This window comes from Tachysurus fulvidraco, chromosome 24 (genome assembly GCF_022655615.1).
Source record: "Tachysurus fulvidraco isolate hzauxx_2018 chromosome 24, HZAU_PFXX_2.0, whole genome shotgun sequence".
Lineage (NCBI taxonomy): Eukaryota > Metazoa > Chordata > Actinopteri > Siluriformes > Bagridae > Tachysurus > Tachysurus fulvidraco.
Genome location: NC_062541.1, coordinates 3,235,796 through 3,242,634, shown reverse-complemented (window position 1 = coordinate 3,242,634; position 6,839 = coordinate 3,235,796). Strand labels below are relative to the sequence as shown.

The 6,839-nt window shown below is 38.8% G+C and overlaps 1 long non-coding RNA gene across 1 annotated transcript; it reads left to right on the top strand.

Moving 5' to 3' along the window:
* Positions 1-1,421: 1,421 nt before the first annotated feature.
* LOC113661951 lies at positions 1,422-3,215 on the top strand. The gene is made up of 2 exons (XR_007139397.1): positions 1,422-2,159; positions 2,337-3,215. It is a non-coding gene; the product is annotated as an uncharacterized LOC113661951 (long non-coding RNA).
* Positions 3,216-6,839: the final 3,624 nt, after the last annotated feature.

Below are 6,839 nucleotides of genomic sequence, written 5' to 3'. Positions count from 1 at the left end.
GGTTGCGATAGGGGGTTCAATTTGTGGGGTTCAAGCCCCAACCACAGCCAAGCTGCAAAATGTTGGGCCCTTGACTTCTCCCTTGTTTTTTTCCTCTTGTTTTTGTTTGTCTGAGCAAATCCCTTAACCCTCCCTGCTCCAGGGGTGCTGTATCATAGCTGCCCCTGCACTCTGACCCCAACCTCCTCAGTTGGGGTATGTGAAGAAAAGAATTCCACTGTGCTGTAATGTATATGTGGCAATAATAAAGGCTTCTAGTTATAGTAATATTCGTATGGTTATGGTAGAATTATCGTAATTCTTGTTATAGTAATAGTAGTTTTGCTAATGGTGGTGGTTGTGGACGTAATAGTAGTTATAGTGGTAGTAGTTATAGTAAAACTAGTTATATTATTGTAGTAACAATGTAAAAGTAATTGTAGTAATAGTAGTTATAGTAATGGTGGTTATAGTAATATTAGTGTGCGTGTGGTAGAATGATAGTAATAGTAGTAACAGTAATAGTAGGGTTAGGGTTAGTAGTTAGTAGTAAAACTACTTATATTATTGGTAGTAATAATGTAAAAGTAGTTATAGTAGTGGTAGTATTAGTAATAGTAGTTATAGTAATAGTAATAGCAGTGGTAGTGCTGGTGGTAGTAATAGTAGTAGTCGTTCTAATAGTGGTAGTTATAGTAATGGTGGTTTTAGTAATATTTGTGTGCTTGTGGTAGAATTATAGTAATAATAGTTATACTAATATTAGTTATAGTAATATTAATTAAGGTGGTAGTAGTAATAGTGGTTATAGTAGGTGTATTAACAGTAATAGTGGTTGTAGACATATTAGTGTGGTGGTAGTAGTAATACTAGTTATAGTCATAGTAGTGGTGGTGGCAAAAGTAATAGTAGTTATAGCTGTGGTAGTGATAGTAGTTATAGTAATAGTAGTTTTGCTAATGGTGGTGGTTGTGGAAGTAATAGTAGTAACAGTAATAGTAGTTATAGTGCTAGTAGTTAGTAGTAAAACTAGTTATATTATTTGTAGTACAATGTATAAGTAGTTATAGTAGTGGTAGTATTAGTAATAGTAGTTATAGTAATAGTAGTGGTAGTGCTGGTGGTAGTAATAGTAGTAGTCGTTCTAATAGTGGTAGTTATAGTAATGGTGGTTATAGTAATATTAGTGTGCATGTGGTAGAATTATAGTAATAATAGTTATAGTAATATTAGTTATAGTAATATTAATTATGGTGGTAGTAGTAAAAGTGGTTATAGTAGGTGTAGTAACAGTGGTTATAGACATATTAGTGTGACGTGACATACGGCTAAGTACGGTGACCCATACTCGTTCTCTGCATTTGACCCATCCAAAGTGCACACACACACACAGCAGTGAACACACACACACACAAACAGTGAACACACACCCGGAGCAGTGGGCAGCCATTTATGCTGCGGCGCCCGGGGAGCAGTTGGGGGGTTCGGTGCCTTGCTCAAGGGCACCTCAGTCGTGGCCAGCCCGAGACTCGAACTCACAACCTTAGGATTACGAGTCAGACTCTCTGGTGGTGGTAGTAATACTAGTTATAGTCATAGCAGTGGTGGTGCCAAAAGTAATAGTAGTTACAGCAGTGGTAGTAATAGTAGTGTTAGTGTTAGCTGGTAGTAGTAGAAGTAGTAAGTGTATTAATAGTAGTAGTGGTAGTTGTCCCCTGTGCAATCAGAGGACAGCTACTTACCAGAAAGGGTGAAGCCAGCCGACTGCATCTGCTTAATAACTACAACAGTATCTGAAGCCCGAAGGAAAACGCTATCGACCCTCTTCCACATACACAAGTTAACACATGGTTGACTGGTGGCCCTGTGATGTTAATATTGCTACTTTAGGTCTAAAAGATTCTACACTTTTTATTCTTGGAGTGTTCATTAAGTTTCCAGAAGATCTGTGTGTGATTTCAGCTCAGCTGAGACCTTCATGACATCCTGTCTGTGTGTCTCAGTTCTATTTGCAGGCACGGTTCTCATGGCGCGGTGCGAGACTGTTGAGGCCGCTGTTGCAGTTCCTGCTGGTGATGTTAGCCGTGTACACCGGGCTCAGCCGGATCTCCGACTACCGCCATCATCCCTCTGATGTCCTCACTGGCTTCCTGCAGGGAGGAATCACTGCATACTGGGTGGTACGTGACCCATCACAAGATTGACCTTGAAGAATTTTAAGTTACGCCTCTGTGTGTGTGTGTGTGTGTGTGTGTGTGTGTGTGTGTGTGTGTGTGTGTGTGTGTGTGTGTGTATGTGTGTGTGTGTATGTGTTTTGTGTGTGCATGTCTCATCTCTCACATTGTCTTGTTTTGCAGGCATTCCACATCTCCTCCATGTTTAAAACCTGTCCTGCAGACTGCTCGCCTAACTGTCTCCCCCTGGACAGCCCTATGTCTCTGTCCAGCCGTCAGACAGAGTGCTAGCGACTAGTCTTAGGACACAAAGATACACGGCGCTGCCTTGATGTTTGAACCGAACCGATTGACATCAGTCGATGGACACGGACAAGCTTTGGGAAGGTAGAGGAAGAGGAGGAGGAGGAGAAGAATGTCCAGAGGAATGTCCACATATACATACCGTCCCACTGCCTACGAGTCCTGCATAAATAAGATATATGACACAGATATTATTTTTTGTCTTCTATGTGAGCCTTTATGTTTATATTTTACTTTAAACATCCAGTAAATATGTAGTCGAAGCTGCTAATAATTGTATTATTCCGTAGTGACACTTATACAGGAGCCTCTGTGGAGTTATGTGGAGAATCCACAGGTCAATCGCCTGCAGCTTATTGGAGCGATGCCACTTTGACGGACAGACGTACTGACCAATCACGAGAGTTCTGTGGTTACAAGAGACACCGGGCTTCATTTATTAAACTTTATACCGATTCGTTTATTTGTAAATCGCTTATTTCACAGGACACGGTATCGTCTTCGAATCCCGTCATTATCCATGATGGAGTTACTGAGATTTTAAGTTTAAATTGCATATTTATTTCAGTTACACACTCAGTTCCATGTTACATCAGCTACACATCAGGAAGTGAATCCAAAACATAATCCGTAAATTAAGAAAAAATAGACTAGCCGATTAATTAGGACAAAAGTTTTGGCGCCCTGTAAAAGGAAGAAGAGTTTGTGTGTGTGTGTGTGTGTGTGTGTGTGTGTGTGTGTGTTCAGCACCTGATGCTCTGCAATAACCGAGCTGCATTAATGGAGGATTATAAAGGAGGTGATTTAGTCACCATTTTTTGTCCTTTTCAGGTTTTGAGATTTTTACCTTTTATGGAGATTTGTGGGCGTGGCCAAATATAAAGGTTCTGTTTGTAATACAAGAGTGAGACACGTTTAATAGACAAGTTTAATAAATGAGGCCCAGTGTATAAAGGGTGCAATATACCCGTTACAGTCTTGTCTTTTTTTTCTATTTCTTTAATTTTTTTCTTTTAATATATATACACATATATTTTTAATTCTTTTTATTTCTTTTTTACTTCTTAACACTTCATATTTTCTTAAGTTTTTCTGTACATATATTTTTCTTTATTTATTTTAATTTCTTTTCTTTTATTAATTTCTTTCACTTTCCCTTTCCTGTCTTTTTCTGTTTTCTTTTGCACTTTTCATTATTGATGATCCAGCAAGTTCAATTTTGAGTCAAGAGATTCTTTCTTTCTTTCTTTCTTTCTTTCTTTCTTTCTTTCTTTCTTTCTTTCTTTCTTTCTTTCTTTCTTTCTTTCTTTCTTTCTTTCTTTCTTGATGGATTATCCTTTCGAGGCAGAAGTGGTGAGAAAGGAGAAAAGGCCAGTCTCTCGTTCTATATCTCTCTATATATCTCTCGAGAGAGAGAGAGAGAGAGGAGAGAGAGAGAGGAGAGTGGAAAGAAAGAGAGATAAAGAAAGAGATAGAGAAAGAGAAAGAGAGAAAGAAAGAGAGAGGGAGAGGAGAGAGGAGAGGAGAAGGAATAAAAGGAGACATAAGAAAAAAAAAGAAAGAAAGAAAGAGGAGAGAAAGAAAGACAAGAGAGAAAAGAAGAGAGATAGACGTGAGAGAGAGGAGGCGGCAGTAGAGAGCAAAAGAGAGGCGGAAAGAAGAGAGGAGGGGTGGAAAAGCAAGAGAGACGAGAAAAGAGAGGGAGAAAGCAATAAAGACCAGAAAGGAGAGAGAGAAAGAAAGAAAGAGAGAGAAAGAGAGAAAGTAAAAGAAAGAGAGAGAGAAGAGAGCAAGGAGAGTGGGAAAGAAGAGAAAAACATAAGAGAGAAAGGATAAAGAGAGAAAGCAAGAGAGAGAGAGAGCGAGAAAGAGAGAAGGAAAGAGAGAGAAAGAAAAAAAGAAGACAGAACGAAAGAAAGAAGAGAGCAAGAAAGAAAGAAGAGAGCAGGGAGAGAGGAAAAAGAGAGAGAAAGAAAGAGAGAGGAGAGAGAGAGAAAGTAGACGAGGGGAAAAGAAAGAGCGTGAATAGAAAGAGAGAAAGAGAGAAATAAAGAGAGCACAGATGAGAGAACGAGAGGGGGGGACAGAAAGTAGAAAGAAAAAAGAGAGAGAAAGAGAAAGATGAGACAAGAACAAGAGAGAGAGCGAGAGAGATAGATAAGAAGGCAAAGAGATGAAAGAAAATCTTCTCCACTCACCACTTCTCTCTCCCTCCCTCTCCCCCGTCTCTCCCTCTCTCCCTCTCTCTCTCCCTCCCCCCCCCCCCCCCCTCTCTCTCTCTCTCTCTCTCCCCACCCCCACCCCCCTCTGTGGTGTTGAGCAGGCAGACCACTGAACACTAGCGACCTGCTCGAACCTTTGGCACTTCAGCTGCAGGACTGAACTCTGAAACATTAGCACGTGGTATTTCAGTGGAAACATTTCATCAGTGTTTATTTTCTCTTACTGTGGTCAACCATTCACCTTCTCCCAGTTTCACAAGGTGGTGATTATTCAGAATAAAACTGTATATACATCGTTTTATATAAAGAAATCTATCCAGAGTTTGTAGACGTATTAGCACCATGGTGTTTATGTGTATGTCAGATGCTTGTTGTATAAATAGTGACTGAGCCAGAGATATTGTATTGTCAGAAAGCTATATTTTATGTTTATAGTTTTATAAACGTTTCTGTTTGTTTTGTCTGTGAAAGCCAGCGAGGCTAAAATAACCACTGTATTAATAAAACCAAACCAATAAAACGAATGTGCAACTATTAGCTTCGGCTGTGAGGCATTCTCTACACACACACACACACACACACACACACACACACACAAACACACACACACACACACACACACACACACACACACACACACACACACACACACACACACACACACACACACACACACACTACACATTATACATACACAAATGTACACACACACACATACACACACACATTACACATTATACATACACAAATGTACACACACAAACACACACACACATACACACACACACATTACACATTATACATACACAAATGCACACACACACACACATTACACATTATACATACACAAATGCACACAGACCACACCCACACAGACATTACACACAAATACACACACTGTAACACCTCTTACACTGTAGCAAATAGTGGTCTAACATGGTCAAAATAATAACATTATAAAGTAATAACATTATTATAAACAAGTTAGAAATAATGTATATATATATATATATATATATATATATATATATATATATATATATATATATATATATATATATATATATATACAGTACAGACCAAAAGTTTAGACACCCCTTCTCATTCAAAGAGTTTTCTTTATTTTCATGACTATGAAAATTGTAGATTCACACTGAAGGCATCAAAACTATGAATGAACACGTGTGGAATTATATACATAACAAAAAAGTGTGAAACGACTGAAAATATGTCATATTCTAGGTTCTTCAAAGTCGCCACCTTTTGCTCTGATTACTGCTTTGCACACTCTTGGCATTCTCTTGATGAGCTTCAAGAGGTCGTCACGTGAAATGGTCTTCCAACAGTCTTGAAGGAGTTCCCAGAGATGCTTAGCACTTGTTGGCCCTTTTGCCTTCACTCTGAGGTCCAGCTCACCCCAAACCGTCTCGATCGGGTTCAGGTCCGGTGACTGTGGAGGCCGGGTCATCTGGTGCAGCACCCCATCACTCTCCTTCATGGTCAAATAGCCCTTACACAGCCTGGAGGTGTGTTTGGGGTCATTGTCCTGTTGAAAAGGTGGTGTGTCCAAACTTTTGGAAGGTGTGTCCAAACTTTTGGTCTGTACTGTATATATATATTCAAATTCAAGTATATATATATATATATATATATATATATATATATATATATATATATATATATATATACCTTCAAAATTCATTTCTTTTTATTTTGTACTTCATGATCAATACACATTCGTGATCATAAACAAAGTTTCTATTTATTTATTTATTTATTTATTTATTTTTTTTTTTATTTTAAATAAAATTGATGCACATGACCAACATTGGTTTTGATGGACTTACAGTTTCTCTATTAATTCTCACCGGGATTCTGTTCAGCAGATCGGCTTCTCGAGCTCATTCTTTTGCTGAAATGTCCATCTTCTCTCCAGGTTTACTTTCTTGGCCCATGAGATTAAATTCTCCTCCTATATATGCCAGTGCATCTGTTCATGTGTCCTTCGGTGATTAAAAGCTGCACCATAGAGTGATGCTCCCACCACCGTGCTTCACTGTCGGTATTGTGTTCTTGAGCTTGTACGCGCAACCCTTCCGTCTCCGAACATGACGAGACTATTATAAATTATTACCGAAGAGGAGACTATTTTTCTTTTGTT